Below are 17508 nucleotides of genomic sequence, written 5' to 3' on the forward strand. Positions count from 1 at the left end.
TTTTTACATGAATTGAAAAAAATGTTAAATTAATGTAAAGTTTTTGACCTGAATTAAATAAAAGTGTAAAATTAATGTAATGTGTTATGTTTTGACTTGAATCAGACAACATCGTAAAATGTTTATTAAAAACATTTCGCTATTTTAGTAATAACCATGTATTTCCTGCCCCCCTTTTTCCAGATAGATCAAATAATGACAAGAGACAGATTTTGGAAATAATAACCATTACTTATTTTATTTTAAATATTTCGGCGTAATCCTAGAGATATCCTAATGCTTTTAGCTTCATTAATGTGTTTACTAAAATGTGGACGGTAAAAAAGGTTGTATTAGTTTCTACTGTTTTTTTTGCATAAATCCACAAATGCGATCGGTGTTACGCGGTAACAAACTTATCTCATCTGTGGTAGTGTGCGACTTCGTTAGGATAGATTACGAATTGGTTCCTCCTTAATTTGCGTCAAAGGTATCAAAATAAAATTCCTTGGATACTAAAATAAAAAGGGCTCGTCCGGGATTTGAACCCGGGACCTCTCGCACCCAAAGCGAAAATCATACCCCTAGACCAACGAGCCATGTCACAAAATAATCATAATAAAGAACATGAATAATTTACAATAAAACAGGTTTGCTATCAGCGGATTATTTGTTTTATTAGTGTCAACAAAAAACCTATTAAATTAATGTCACGTTCTGCAAGACGATATAACATTTTTATTATTTAAACAATCGATCGGCTTGTTGGTCTAGGGGTATGATTTTCGCTTTGGGTGCGAGAGGTCCCGGGTTCAAATCCCGGACGAGCCCTATTTTTACTTTTGCTTTATATTGAGGTACCCGTCTTACGAATGTACGTACGCATACCGAACGGTGATTGTCATGCATATAGATGGTGTTGGCTTAAATTAATTCAAATATTGAAGAAAAGAAAAATCACTCAAAATACTGACCTAGAGGAATAACATACTTTAATAATGTTTCTTCAAATCGAGAGAAATTATTTCCCTGAGAACCGATGTTCATCTTTGGAGATACTGTGTGGGGGACTGTACTGATGTTGGTCGATTTATTGTGATCAGTTTATATTCAGGATTCTTATAACAATCGTTAAAATATTAAGAAATTATTATTCCGTTTCTACAAGCTGCTTGAAATGACTTAGGCCGTTGTTTTTTACAGAACTAACTGACGTTTACCCGGCGTTGCCCGACTTTTCTCTACTTTCTATAAATATAATATGAAAGTATTAGGTATATATATAGCCTTTTTCTCACAATCTATGGCGCCAAATGAACTCAAATCAAAGGTAATTACTGGAATGTATGGTCAGAAATTAAATAAGTAAAAAAGCCCACAAAAAAGACACCTGTGGAAAAATCGGCAATCGAATGCGAGCAAGACTCTGGTTCGAAACATAAAATCCATTTTTTAGGCTCTACGGCTCCAAACGGGCAAAAAATTTGAAATCCTTGTAAGAATATTAGAATAAAGCGAAATCAGTCACAATATATTTATATTTTTTTTATGCAAAAAGTTTCATTTCTGGCAAAAGTTATAATTGTTTTGGCAGTATTTTAAAACTTGAGTTCAGACATTAAAAAGCATTTTTTCAGGCTCTATGGTACCGAATATGCTGAAATTTTGGAAAAGTGATAACAAACATAACCTGAAGCGAAATAAGTAATAAAATCTGCAAAACGTTGCATTTCTGAAAAAAATCTCATTATTATGGCACTATTACAAGACTTGGGTTTGGACTTGAAAAGACATTTTTTTAGGCGCTATGTTGCCGAATGTGTTGAAATTTCGGAATCGTGATAAGAATCATGGTCTGAAGCGAAATAAGTAATAAAATCTGCAAAAAATCATCATTCTTATGCGCACTTTTGCAAGACTTGGGTTCGGACTACAAACATCATTTTTTCAGGCTCTAAATTTTTGAATCGTGATAAGAATCATTGTCTGAAGCGAAATCAGTTATATTTTATGCAAACATTTGCATTTCTGTATATATCATCATTCTAATGGGCTCTATTGCAAGACTAAGAATGTGCTGAAATTTTTGAATCGTGATAAGAATCATTGTCTTAAGCGAAATCAGTTATATTTTCTGCAAACATTTGCATTTCTGCATATATCATCATTTTAATGGGCTCTATTGCAAGACTTGGGTTCGGACTTGAAAAGGCATTTTTTCAGGCTCTATGGCGCAAATTGAGCAAATATTTGAAATCATTATAAGAATATTGAAAAAATACGAATTCAGTCACAAAGTATGAAACAATTTTCATTTCTGGCAATTGTAATTCTTCTTCTAACACAGCAAACTTATTTTGTGGCACCATTTTAATTGAAATTAATAAAATACTTCGTTTTTACCACTTTTATTGCTTATCACCAACATGTTTCATGAGCAACGCTCACTTCTTCACGGTTTTTAATAATTATTAAAAACCCTGAAGAAGTGAGCGTTGCTCATGAAACATGTTGGTAATAAACAATAAAAGTGGTAAAAACGAAGTATTTTATTAATTTCAATTGTAATTCTTTTGGGCAGTATTTTAAGACTTAGGTCCGGACATTTTAATGTAAGAATGGCTTTTAGGCCATTCTTTCAGGCGCTATGGTACCGAATGGGCTGAAATTTAAGAATCGTGAAAAGAATCATGGTCTGAATGGAAGTAAGTAATAAAATCTGCAAAAAGTTGGATTGCTGAAAAAATCGTCATTCTTATGGGCACTATTGCAAGACTTAGGTTCGGACATCAAAATCAATTTTTTCAGGTTATGTGGTAACAAATAGGCTGAAATTTTGGAATCGTGATAAGAATCATGGTCTGAGGCGAACTAAATAATAAAATCTGCAAAAAGTTGTATTTCTGAAAATTCATCATTCTTATGGGAACTATTGCAAGACTTGGGTTCAGACTTGAAAAGGAATTTTTTTAGGTTATGTGGTAACAAATAGGAGAAATTTTGGAATCGTGATAAGAATCATGGTCTGAGGCGAACTAAATAATAAAATCTGCAAAAAGTTGTATTTCTGAAAATTCATCATTCTTTTAGGCACTATTGCAAGACTTGGGTTCTGACAGTAAAAGCCATTTTTTCAGGTTCTTTGGTAAAAAATCGGCCGAAATTTCGGAATCGTGATAAGAATCATGGTTTGAAGCGAAATAAGTAATATAATCAGCAAAAAGTTGCATTTTTTTGAAAAAATCATCATTCTTATCGGCACTTTTGCAATTCTTGTGTTCGGACTTTGAATGGCATTTTTTCAGGTTCTATGGTACAGAATGTACTGAAATTTTTGAATCGTGATAAGAATCGTGGTCTGAAGCGAAATCAGTCAAAAAATCAGCAAAAATTATTATTTCACAAAAATCATCATTCTTATTGGCACTATTGCAAGACTTTTGTTCGGACATTAAAAGCCATTTTTTCAGGCTCTGTGGTAACAAATTGGCTGAAATTTTGGAATCATGATGAGAATCATTGTCTCAAGCGAAATCAGTTGAAAAATCTGCAAAATATAATTCAATATGTCTATCTGGGATTGACTGTTAATTGCAACTTTAAATGGGACTTGCAAATAAACAAAATTTGTAAAAGGCTGAGGGTGATAGTGGGTAAACTGTACAAACTGAAATGTTTCGTTCCTGTTCTTATTTTAAAAATAATTTACTTATCGCTCGCAGAATCTGTTTTACGATATGGAATAACCACATGGGGACACTCTTTTAAAAGTTATTTAAATTACCTACAATTACTCCGAAATTGCATTGTTAAATTACTTGTTCCAAAACAGATATTTTCACAGAGGCGAAACATATCATTGTTGTATCGGAACTTGACTGTCTTGCCGGTAAAGGCCTTATTATGGCACAAAATATTGATTCGGCATTTACCTGACTCCGAATATAAGAGGAAAGTGGAACATGAATACAATAATAGGTTCACAAAAAATTAAGGAATGCTTGTACCAAAATATAACAAAAAATACGGACAGCGAACCCTGGAATACAACGTGCCCAAAATATTCAACATGTTACCAAGCAATATAAAAAATGGCGATTCAGATATATGCTGAAAACATGGCTACTAAGCAGAGATACTCAGTATTACTATTGATTGTGGCAGTGGTTAGTGATAAATATTATGTATAGGTTGTATTGTAATTAGTAATGATATTATATATTGTAATTGAACATGAACATCCTGTTGACAAACTTTTCTGAACAACTCTTTGAAAAAAAATAAAAAAATGAAAAAAACAAACTGCAATACAATGTGTTAATTTCTGTATATATTTTTTTTCAATAACCCATTGATTAAATAAAGATAAAAATCACTCCCCTAGACCTCGTTGGTCTAGCATTTTTTTGTAATTTTGAATATGCAATCATTAAGTCCTAGTGTGGTGGCCAAAAATTTACCCGTTTACTGTAATGTATAAACTTTACTGAATAAAGAACATTTAAAAAAAAAAAAAAAATTGAAATTAACCACCAAATATTTTTAAATAGCCAAAATTACTGATAAAGAAAAAAAACGTTTGCATTTTATTGAACAAATGAATTGCAAACGTCATTATAACCCCAATTATTGTTGGTATATGTAGATTCAATAGTAAAAAAATCTCTAAGTTTCATAATTTATTTCAAATTGTGGTCAAAACTTTTGGTATCAAGAAGGTGAACATTTTAATTCTTCTGTGGTTGCCTTCTAGATTTGAATATAAAGCTTTGTTTTTTTGCTTTCTAACACCTTTTAGATAATAATTCTCACCATAAGTAAGGGAGACACGACGATTTATATGAGATCATAAGTTGTTCCCGAAAGCGAGCATATTAGCCTGAGGGATGAACTTTTCCTTTTTTTTGGTGGACTTGTCCAGGTGAACGCAAAACCACTTAATTTCAAGAGGGTAGTAAGTGCATTATTTTTAATTCATATCGGAGGTATGTGGCATGTTATTCGATTTGTGGAAAAGTACTTTTTTAAAGTAGGTACTTAAATACTTATGTAAGCATATAAACATGAATTCATCAAAAATAATAAATTATACACTTGCGGCACGTTCCAGAGTGGAAAATACTCTCAGTATCGCCCAGTATGGCGTACCACCATTTGGAACGGAAACGTTGTTTGAAATAGTTTTATCCGTGTTTAGTGACCAGAACTGAACAGCCAGGTACTCCCTCTACCTTCCTCTTCTCCATCTCATTCCCCTCTCCATTACAACAAACCGCAATTGGGGAAGCTATATCTTCGCCGGCTTCAGCCGTTTGAAAGCAGTTGGGACTCTTTGGCGATGAAAAAAAAATTAAAATTTAATATTGTTTCTTGTATTCCACATATTTTTCCTACTAGATGTATGAAAAAAAAATGAAAACCAATAATAATTAGGAAACTGAATGAATTACCAATACCATTTTCAAATTAGTTTTGAATAAAATTATGATGTTTCCCCAAAACTCAAAATAATCATTATAGTATTTGTTTCAAAGCAAATTTTTCCAGTGATTAGATTAAGCAGCCTAAGTGTAAAGCCACACAAATGGGATATTGGTTAAACCCTTCATTATTTATCCATAAATGCGAATTATAATATCGGATACTAAACATAAAGGTAATTACGTATTCTTAGTAAAGTTTAATGTATATAGATAATATTCAGGTATATTAATTACATAATATAGTGGAAGTATCGTTTTATCTACCCCATTACTGTTAGGGTGAAAGAAATATATAAATAGCCTTAATTTGTAGTTTGTAATGTATATTGTTGTAACATTCCAATGTTTACAAAAACGGTAGAGCAGAGATGTCCATCTCATGATTGTGGGATTAATTTCCTGTCAAGTAAGTTGGGTGATCATAAATAATAAGAATGAATTCTTAATGGAAAATATATTGAAACATCAAAAGTTACAACAAAGGAGTACAGATGATAAACATGTAACCATAGAAATAAATATAGGCACATACCCGATGGACTCCTGAATCAAACTTAACTAACTTAACGTGAAACGAAAGAACGACAACGGATGGCGAACGAAAACTTGCTCTCGGCAGCGGGAAACGGACCCGAGTCGAAAGCCAGGACATCCTTCTCTTGGTGGAAGCGGGAGGACGCAACTCCTTCAATGGACGCCTGCAGGGGCATCAGGCCTGCAGCACGTGGTAGTCGACCAGACTCTTCAACGGAGCCAAGACAGCAATCCGTTTTCTTAGTGGAAGCGGGAGGACGCAACTCCTTCAATGGACGCCTGCAGGGGCATCAGGCCTGCAGCACGTGGTAGTCGACCAGACTCTTCAACGGAGCCAGGACAGCAATCCGTTCTCTTGCGACACGGGGACACTCCGCCAAGAACAACCAGCCACAGCTAGGACCAAACCAATCTCGGTTTCAAGTCCGAAACACGAGCACTCCGACATGACCACCGGCCAACACTCAATCAAAGCGGGATTCCATATTCCCCCACTAAAATAATAACAAACACGAACTGTTCGTGAATGGATAAACACCCCGCGCCTTTTTTAAAAGAAATAATAACTCCTATTCACATGATTAACTCAGATTGAAGCCCCTTTAAAGGAGAGTGACTGGATCCACCGACCCACCGGCCTAATGGGCCGGGGAGGAAGTGACCATAAACAAAACTGTCCTTCCTTCCTTCAAAATATTGCCAAAGTTCAAAAAAAATACCCATAGACAAAATAAACCCAATTAAGCAAGAACTTCTCTTGTCACAAAATATTTATGTGACAAGTTGAACTAATCAGTTCCCTTTCTGAATTACTAAAGTTAACAACGAAGAGTTAAATTTTTTTTTATAAAACATTATACATATATATCCGTTTAAAATATTTATTATTCCACGGTAAACTTTCTGTTAACAGTGTATCGGTGTTTGACAAATAAGTGTTTCAAAACAAGCAATGGCTATACCCGAGTTCAATGTCGACGGTGCACGTAGCGGTGTTTTTCCAAGAAATAACTTTGTATGTGATGTCGCAATACCGACTGTCAATCGTCATCTCTTTAACAACCCCTTGAAGGTGGCTGTTGCTTCTTCGAGTACAGCTTCGTATGATTACTGTGCAGTTCCAACAATCAGTGCTGAGGAAATGAATGACGGCGAACCTCCAAGAAAATACTTCGTATGTGATGTCATAGCGCCGATTTCCAACCAACCTAAATTAACCCACCCCTTGAGAGCAACAACTATCGCTTCTGGGAGTGCAACTTCCAATTACTGTGCAGTTCCAAAACTCAGTGCCGAGGAAATGAATGACGGTGAACCTCCAAGAAAATACTTCGTATGTGATGTCACAGCGCCGACTGCCAACCAACCTAAATTAACCCAACCCTTGAGAGCAACAACTATCGCTTCTTGGAGTGCATCTTCCAATTACTGTGCAGTTCCAAAAATCAGTGCCGAGGAAATGAATGACGGTGAACCTCCAAGAAAATACTTCGTATGTGATATCACAGCGCCGACTGCCAACCAACCTAAATTAACCCAACCCTTGAGAGCAACAACTATCGCTTCTTGGAGTGCTACGTCCAATTACTGTGCAGTTCCAAGAATCAGTGCCGAGGAAATGAATGACGGTGAAACTCCAATAAAATACTTTGTGCGTGATACCACCGCACCCAGCCCAGTCTTGACATAATAAAATGTTCACATGGTTATATTCTTAAAGAAATTTTTGTTTATACGTGTATTGGTACTTCACAACAAATGAATTATGCATTATTAATTATATATGTATATGCATGAGTTAATTTCCAATAAATCTCCACATATGTAAGACCTGTTTAATTATAAATATGTATATATTATCTAAATACGAAAAAAAAACTGTTTAATCATAAACAAGATATTGATGAATATTTACATTGTTGCACAAATTTGACCGACAAATATAATATTAAACGTTTGATAGTCATTAATGAAAGTATTTTATTCATTTCTCCGCAGAATTCTTTTTATACTGAATTAGCGCAGATCGAGAAAATTTCCATTTCTTTTTCATCGAGTCGAGTCGTTTTTTTTAGTGCGGAAAATCTGGGACTAACTACCAAAATAATATGTACTCCTCGTCGTCCAGAATTCTAATGAAGGGTAATAGTGTGGATTCTTCAGTCGACATCTTCAATTTATCACAGTTTTTTGTTTTTACACTGTCTGCACACAGGAATCCCGGAGGAAAATAATTTGCCTCAGGATCTATGTCGTCTTTGGGGATGCTGTGTGGAGGATTTTTAAAGGAAAAAGGTGATGAATATCTGGGACGGAAAAATATATGAGGGGTGGGTGGAATCTGGAGGATGAAGGTATAAAAATGGGTAGGAATAAAGGGATCAGTGTATCCAGGCGTGACGTATAAATATATCCCTCCCGCAGGGCATAGGGTAATGGGTCGAAAGACCAGTTGGAGAGGTAAAAGCGTCTCCCCACACCAGCCTCTCCCGATCTGGCACGCCACGCAGATGGTGGGCTGATGCATAATGAACACACCTCACTCGATGAACCCGGGCACCTCTGCTAAGTCACCAAACGTAGTGAGTCACTTGGGGTGACATATTACAGAGGTGTTGGTTATTCAATAATTGTTTCCCGGATGGCTGAACTATAGCCAAATTACCAACATTACAGCTTCTTCCAAGATACTAAGGACACGTTGATCGCCAGGAAGTATTTATATTTTATTTATTTATTTAACGTCCAGAGGGCTTTTACATGTAGGTGGTACAATTTTGAAACATGAGAGAGAAACAGTAAAAATTAAATAACATTAAAAAATATATATGCAAGAAACAAAAATAAAAACAACAAAAACATAAATTTAAAAAATTCAGCGATTTGCTGGTTTACAAAAATACAACTTCCATTTAGGAATAGCGTTGAAATAAATCTTTTACGTGATCCTCAAAATTCGCAAAGGTAATATTAAATATATCGACCGTTGTATTGGGGAGTTCGCAATGTAATTGCGCTTATGTGCGTTGCAGTGGAATAGTGTATTTTGTCGTGTTGTTATTGTAAGTATTCGTAAGTTGATGAGTTGCAGAAGTTTGCAACAGTCGAATTTAGAGTTTAGAATTTTTTATAAAAAAGTTAAGTCGTTTATTTTACGCCTGTCTTCCAACGTGTTTATTTTTAGAGTATTTAATAAGAAATGATATTGTAAGTCTAATTTAATTTTTTTTTTAACATTATTTCTGGCTTTCACCCTTCAAGGGTGTTCTTGGCCATCATTTAAAATAATTGAGAAATGAAAGGTGAATTTAAATATTAATTTTATTTAAATGGGCAAATTTCAAAATTATAATGAAATTTAAAAACGTAGATTTTTTTTGTATTCGCTCAATGTTATTAATGTGAATTTTGTAAGAGGGAGGCCAAACTACTGAGTTGTATTCAATTATGCTTCTAACTAGAGAAATGTATAAAAGTTTAATGGCTTGTATGGAGTTAATGTTTATAGTTGTTCTTAATACGAAGCCTAGTGTTTTCACGCCTTTGCTTACAATTTGGTGGATATGATTGACGAAACTTAGTTTTTCATCCAAAACAATTCCGAGATCTCTCCTTTGCGTGACTCTTTCTATAGCTGTATTGTTAATGGAATATTCAAATAAAACAAGATTTTTATTTCTGCAGAAAGTCAGGGTTTTGCATTTGTCTACAGAACAGATTATTTTGTTCGCACCAGTCGTTAAACTTATTAATATTTGACTGAAGTAGTTGGCAATGATTTACATCATTTATTTTTTTTGTAAAACTCGATGTCATCAGCAAAGAGCAATACTTCGACATCGTCGAAGCAATTTGTTATATGGTTTATGAAAATGAGAAACAAAACCGGTCCAATGTGACTACCTTGCGGTAGGCCACTGGTCGCACAGAAAGCGACTTTTACAGAAGTATATGTGTCGCTCGGACTCTTATGATGCCAAATTAGTGCATCAAACCAGTGCGAGGTCGGAACGGATAGCTAGTTCTAGTATATATCTTAGATTTGAGTCCATTCGGCGCCGTAGATCCTGAGAAAACGGCTTTTCAAGTTCAAACCCAAGTATTGTATTTGTGCACCTTAAGAATGGTGATTTATCCCCAAATTACCCTTTTACTGAAATTTTGTTATTGATTCAACTGCAAACCATAAATATTCGTATATTACCAAAGTTTTTGATCCCACTCACTATTAATAATTCTAAAATCAATTATTGTTCTGGTGTATCCATTATTCTAAAGGTGGCGCTGAATAATCTAAAAGCGTTTTTGTTTGCATTGTAGAAATTTTTTATCACCTAATTAATTTAACCCTTTTCGGAGAGATAATCATTATTGGTCACATTTTATTATTATTAACTTATTTGAGTCTTGAGACGATTTATAAAACAAACTATAACTTTTTGATTCACGAGTTATAATTCACATAATTCAGTCTAATAAGACGTACAGAAAAATAAGGTAATAACCTATATAATCTTTAACTGACGAGGTTTATGACTTATTTACTGTTTATTTTGTCGATTAAGCCAAATTTCATAACCTAACGTGTATCATGTTTTCCTTCTGTACATAATTTACACGACTGTTTCGTGATATGTTTTGTTGGTCAATTAAAATCAAGGTAAAGAAAAAACGCGATTGTACAGTTATAGTGAATAAACCACAATAAAAATGTTTCGAAACACTTTTAACTGTTAGCTAGTTTTAAATTTTTTTATTATTTTTCAAAACAGTTTTTTCGATTCTCTCGGAATGTAACAATTATCATATCTGATGTATTAAGAATGCTAAGACGCTTTGTTTTAATAATTGATTAATTACAAAAAACAATTATAATACATTTACACAATTACACATTTACAATACACAAAAAAATGAATTAAGAAATAACACAGGTGGGAATTTCACATAAGTACCAATATTAAACGGAGAGAATTACACATGAACAGAATGGACGAATTAAGCCCACTTAAATTACACAGATTAAAAAACCTAACTTTATTTTAATGTGAAACCGCTCCCAACTCAGTCCCAACTGCTCCCGAGCCAGTGAGGGTGGGGAAGTTCCTGGCTATTCAAATCTGGTCACCAAACATGGCCAAAGCCATTTCAAGCAAAGTTTTAATACTGAATGGTGGTCTTGCAACAGGGCGATACTGAGAGTATCTTCCACTCTGGAATACTATACTATATATATTGTGATTCTCCACTATGGTAGAAGTTTTTTTTTTCATTATTTCTGTATTTCACCCTTCAAGGGTGTTTTTGGAAATCATTTAAAATTATGGAGTAATGAAAGATGAATTTAAATATTAATTATTATTAAAATAGGCAAATTTCAAAATTATAATTAAAATTGGAGTCGATTTCAGACCTAAAAGAGATGAGACGTTGAATTGAGGGAAGGCAATTTTAGAAAAGGCTTGATAGAAGAGAAGATATTTGTTTAGAGAGGGACAACCAAAAAAATATGTGATTTAAAGTTCCCACTTCTAGACCACAGAATGTATAATCTGTTTAGTCATGGACGTGAATTTTAAAAATGTGGGAAGGAACGGAACAATGTCAGATCCTCATTCGAATAAGTGAAGAAAATTATTTTTGGAAAAATGGGGGAATTGTTGAAAGCACGGTTTTGATGAGATAGTTCTTTGTATTGAGGCATAGCAGGCTCCCTAGGATTGACTATCAATGTGCCAATACTCTGCCCAAACATTGCGGGATGTATCTTTGATGATGGAAAAAATGTCAGATAGGGGAATGTGGTTTACGACGGTAACAACAGGGTTGGACGCTAATTGTTTTGCCAAGGCATACTAATTGCTTTGTAAAAATATATTACATTTCGAATCCGTAAGGAGTATAAAACCAAGTCGTTATCAGCGTCTGTCTGCTTGTGCGCTTAGTTCTTCGGAACTATAAAGTAGAGAAAAGTCGAGCAACGCCGGGTTTCAATATTTGGTACACGTCAGCTAGTTCTGTAAAAAACCAACGGCCTAAATAATTTCAAGCAGCTTTTAGATACGGAATCATAATTTTTTAACATTTTAACGATTTTTATAAGATTCCTGAATATAAACTGAAAACAATAAATCGACCAACATCAGTACAGTCCCCCCACACAGTATCTCCGAAGATGAATATCGGTTCTCAGGGAAATAAGTTCACTCGATTTGAAGAAAGATTATTAAAGTAGGTTATTCCTCTAGGTCGGTATTTTGAGTGATGTTTTTTTTTTCAATATTTGGTTTAATTTAATGGGATTTAAAACATTTTCATATGTACCTCCCCAGCCAACACCATCTAAATGCATAATGAAAACTGTTCGGCACGCGTACGTACATTCACAAAACGGGTACCGCAATATATAGCAAAAGTAAAAAAAGGGCTCGTCCGGGATTTGAACCCGGGACCTCTCGCACCCAAAGCGAAAATCATACCCCTAGACCAACGAGCCGATTGATTGTTACGCATTGTTTAAATAACAAGAATATACTATCGTCTTGTAGAACGTGACATTCATTTAATAGGTTTTTTGCTGACACTAATAAAACAAATAATCCGCTGATAGCAGACCTGTTTTATTGTAAATTATTCATGTTCTTTATTACGATTATTTTGTGACATGGCTCGTTGGTCTAGGGGTATGATTTTCGCTTTGGGTGCGAGAGGTCCCGGGTTCAAATCCCGGACGAGCCCTTTTTTTATTTTAGTATCCAACGAATTTTATTTTGATGTTTTTGACGCAAATTTAAGAGGAACCAATTCGTAATCTAACCTAACGAAGTCACACACTCCTTACGCAGATGGAAATTAGGTTGAAATTACAGCGTTACACCGATCGCATTTGTTGATTCATGCATAAATAAACAATATAAATTAATCCAACCTTTTCAACCTTCCACATTTTGGTAAACACATGAAGCTAAAAGCTTTAGGATATCTCTAGGATTACGCCGAAATGTTTAAAATATGGGTAAATATTTAAAAACATAACACATAACATAAATTTTACATTTTTATTTAATTCAGGTCAAAACATAATACATTACGAATTTTATACTTTTTTCAATTCAGGTCAAAATATAATACATTGCAATAATTTTTTACTTATTTTCAATTCAATTAAAGTCAAAACAAATACATGTACGATAATATAATAAAACAATAGTTATACCTACCTATTCCAATATGGCCAATATCTTTGATACAAGGACATTTTTAAATGTAGGTAGATCAATTTTTGAACTTCGCAAGTACAAAGTATATTCTTCAATGTATTATTAGCAAAGTCAAGACAAACGACCACGAAAATCGTGATAAGTCAATTGGAAGCAATTGGCGAAGGGGCAGAAGCTGGAGAACATTTGTGGAGGAAGTCAATACACCACCCTGCTGTGTCGTGCTGCTGTGTCATGCGGGCGGATTTGTTCTGCAGGATGTGGATTGATCTTGTTCACCGAGATGTCTGTGGCTCTTTAATATTCATTATTGTTGGAAATTCTTCCAATTTCGTCGTTTGTTGCTTTGATTTTAGCCAGTAGAATATCTGACATCTTTTGCGGTTTCTGCTGTGGGAAATGCTTCAAAGTGTACTTCAACTGGTGTTTTCGCTTTGGAACGTACTCGAGTCCATAGATTTTCTGGGCGTAGTATATTGCGGCGTGAGAGGAATTGTGCCAATTGCATTTGGGTGAGCCTGTTTCTGTCAATTCGCAGACTGCTCGACCGGATTTGCAATATTTGGACTTTGAAGAGGGGAACGGCACTTTGCGTTGTTTGGTTGAGGTCACCAAGTTTTCTTCCTGGTCACCCTCTTGACGAAAGCTTCTTCTTTCGTTCTTGAAGTTGGCTCCCGGTGGTGGTGCATCACGATGACTTTCTTCACCATTTGAGCTGCTTGCTGACTCCCTTTCTCCTTGATTTTCTTCGATCTCCGTGATGTGTCTTTTACCGTTGTTCATGTTTAGTAGTAAATAACGTCTCTTTCCAGTGAGTTCCTTCTGTAGCGGTGCTCCCGTGTAGGTTTGTGATATAGCGTAGTAACTTCACTTTTCCTGCATCGAGTAAATTCGTATATTTAATGTATACTAGTCGATAGTCCGGACTAGTAAACCAAAAACTTCAATTAATTATTGAAACTTTTAACACTTTTAGCACACGATATAATGCAAGGCTTCTGTAATGTTAACAGTAACACCTGACAATTGGTTCTGACCGTATCATTTAAAAAATCGGGTCTTTTATTGGATTCTCCCTTCTCGTTGGGGGGTGATAATTATAATTAGGCCCTAATTAAGCGATGATTTGGGGTACTAAACTAGTGAGTGACTTTTTCTTGGATATTAGGACATTAGGTAAACCTAGAATTATGGAATACCAGAGTATTGGTAACTGATGAATAATGGTGCACATAAAATTAAAATTTATAATAAAAATAAACCCTTAATTGATTTTGGGAAATAACAGGTAATGAGTCATTCGAATTTCGCATTGACTTCATAAATTAGGGCAAAATAAGTATTTTTAAATTGTGGTAATAACAAATTATGAAATAATGATTACATGAAATTATATTTATTTAAGAATATCATCAATTATATTTACTGACCAGTAATTTCAAACGGGTTAACATTATAAATTTTTATGAATGATAATTGTCGGTAGATGAATTTCAATTCGTTCATATATCGTCTCGTACATTCCCTTTTGTTGTTTTAACTCTTGAAATGGCCCGGCTCAATTACTTAAATCACTTGATCGTGCCATATCTTTATCGGGCGTGCCCTATTTCTTCCACTATTCATATTCGCGTCACAATATTATTGGTGCACAGTTTTCTTCGTCCATTCTCTCTGCATGTCCAAACTATCCAAGCGTCTCTTTTTAACATTACTGGTTTGTGAAAATCCACATTTCTCACACCATCGTTCATGGTTTTACACATACGCCTCAGTGATCTCATTTCTACAGCGTTCAGTCTTCTTTAATCCTTTCCATGCCTCACTGCCGTACATCAGGGTAGGTATCTGCACTCTATTGTGGATTGTTTAGCTTCGCATCTTTGGACAATTGAAAATGAAACATTAAAGTAGGTATATTTGAGTCTCGTTCTGGAGTGGTAAACAGGCTCATATGAAATGGCTTTAGCCAGATATGAATTGCCAAGTCCTGTATAGTTTCATGTTCTCAATCTCCCAACGTATTGCAACCTCATAAATTGCCTATATTGGTGATATGGGCAGTTGAGACTTGTGTTGACTCGACCTCCTAATTGTCCTAACTCGCTTGGATGAGGTTTTTATACCTCTTTATCCCCAGCGTTCAGTTCGCTTTTGCAAAATGATATCGTGCTGAGCCTAGCTGACTCTGAACATCCCCCGCCCCTGCGATATTGCACACAGTAAAGTAAGGCCTTCGCTTTGGGGTTGATCTACAATAAATCCCTTAACTTCACGTTGTGTGATTTGTTAATTCGAAGCCCACCGTTATAGGGTGGTAGGTATTTAATGTCTCCTTTCCATGGTAACTCCCGGTTCTTTTTAGCCAAAGTGTGGGGAAAACGTCCATCGACCCTCAGCGAGTACTACAAGAAACGAGTACGTGTCTCACCTAACTTTCGAATACTGGACCCTATTGCTAATTGACCTAGTAGTTTCTATCATATCTCTACAATTTCCTTGTATCCCCGCCCTTACCTAATGTCCCCGTGTTTATAAATTCTAGATTGTGACATAGAACCGTACCCCCCCCCCTCCCTTTGTGTACGTGCTACTAAACCCTTCGTTGAGTGGGGTGTTGTTTCCGCATAAGTACTGGGACTCCCTCGTCGACCTCTGTAATGGTGTACTGAAACTAGATAGATGGATTTAGCTGTGGTTAGTAAACTTTGGGTGTTGCGAATGGAAAGTGGAAATGAGAGAGAAAAGGAGATGGGAACGGATTGAATGACGAGAAAAGGTTTTTTTTTTGCAAACTGGGTCGGCACCTCACTGCCCCAAATGAAATGGTCGCTATTCTTCCAAATGCACAACCCCAAGAACCAATACGTGTCTGGCTTTCCCCGAGGTCTGGTCTAACTTCTTCTTATAGTCGCCTTGACACCTCCGGACCGCTCACGTCAGAGGGAGAGGCAATGCACCTGTTGGAATATCCCAAATCACCCCGCCCCGCTTCCTCCGACGGACTACTTTACTGACTGTAAAAGGGGAATTTTCATTGCTTCCCTTGTCATGATGCTAAACGCGTGCATGTTTCAAATAGGTTTGTTCTGGTGAGGCTTTCAACGTCCACTAGCCGCCAGGCCTACTATCCACCTCACGAAGGTTGCTGCAAAGGATCTCGAGGGTTTTCCAGTCGAGTTGCATCAACCTCCGGGTAAACCCCGCTTTAGTATGTGTTCGTCCTCCGACTTTGAACCCTCGTTCATCACGCCGACGTCCCCTCCACGCGATTTTGAAAGACTTGGAGCCCGTTCAATTAAACGCCTTCGCAGCAAACCAAGGCCCAAACATTCCAACTTGACATTAATTTTCATACAGCCTCTCGTGTCCTCTCATCCGACCCGGCTCCGCGAAAAGGGATGACCTTCCGAACTCTTCGTGATTCTCCATACAACGTTGACGCCCCGAAATCGCGTGATGAGGAAAGTAGAAAATCTTCTGAGCTGGGGAAGTTGTGTGCTTCCCAAGACAGCTTACGGACAACATACTCCAACGGCGAGTTCTAAGCCGAGGCCAAAGGTATTTGGGAATTTGTTAGTGAACATATAAGGTTATACAAATATTATTAATTTGATTTTTTTTTGTTTTGAGCATGAATTGGTTGCAGCTAGTCGCTTCCATGTTGATTTGAGGTGCCTCTGCGCGGCTGCCAACTCGGTAGAATGTACGACTTTTGTCGTCAGGCACGGACGTCAAGTGATTCATGGGGGTCCCTTTTCTTCCTTTTGGGTCGTGTGTCGCCACTAACTGCTTACAAATAAGTAGGTCATTGGCCTCGTGCTAAACACAGCTGTTAGAAGCAAGCAAACAGTTCTAAATGTGATACTATTTTATCAGTATCGCAGCTCTGTCCGAGCTGCTGGTTGCAGCCCCATCTTCGTCGTAATTTTAATGTTCTGGAAATATATATTCATGCAAGTTCACTCACCCAAAATCGTAATATTACCAGTCCAGTCGGGATATCGACGACATGTACATTAATCCGCGTCCAGGAATTGTAGGTATGAGTAGAAGCCCCTAAACCGTTTAAGGTTCGTATTAAATTCGAAATCGATTCTCTATGTCACCCGTCTACTCGCCAGTAGGAACTATAACCATATTGTATCTAATTTTTCTAGCTAAAATTTCTATTTTCATACGCCGCCCCGTAGATAGCACATAATTTACCGGATACTAGAATTCGGAATGTTTAAGCGGATCATTTCTTTCAATAGAAGATCTCTTCCTCCCTAACCGTAAATTGATAGTTG

General features: G+C 36.1%; 4 non-coding genes across 4 annotated transcripts; 2 read left to right on the top strand and 2 right to left on the bottom strand.

Annotated features, from left to right (window-relative positions):
• Positions 1 to 506: 506 nt before the first annotated feature.
• TRNAP-UGG (transfer RNA proline (anticodon UGG)) lies at positions 507 to 578 on the bottom strand. The gene has a single exon. It is a non-coding gene; the product is annotated as a tRNA-Pro (tRNA).
• Positions 579 to 738: 160 nt separating this feature from the next.
• TRNAP-UGG (transfer RNA proline (anticodon UGG)) lies at positions 739 to 810 on the top strand. The gene has a single exon. It is a non-coding gene; the product is annotated as a tRNA-Pro (tRNA).
• An 11610-nt stretch (positions 811 to 12420) lies between these two features.
• TRNAP-UGG (transfer RNA proline (anticodon UGG)) lies at positions 12421 to 12492 on the bottom strand. The gene has a single exon. It is a non-coding gene; the product is annotated as a tRNA-Pro (tRNA).
• Positions 12493 to 12662: 170 nt separating this feature from the next.
• On the top strand, positions 12663 to 12734 carry TRNAP-UGG (transfer RNA proline (anticodon UGG)). Its single transcript has one exon. It is a non-coding gene; the product is annotated as a tRNA-Pro (tRNA).
• The last annotated feature ends 4774 nt before the right edge of the window (positions 12735 to 17508 follow it).

Source organism: Hesperophylax consimilis, chromosome 13 (assembly GCF_061612785.1).
Source record: "Hesperophylax consimilis isolate HC1 chromosome 13, BYU_Hcon_1.0, whole genome shotgun sequence".
NCBI lineage: Eukaryota > Metazoa > Arthropoda > Insecta > Trichoptera > Limnephilidae > Hesperophylax > Hesperophylax consimilis.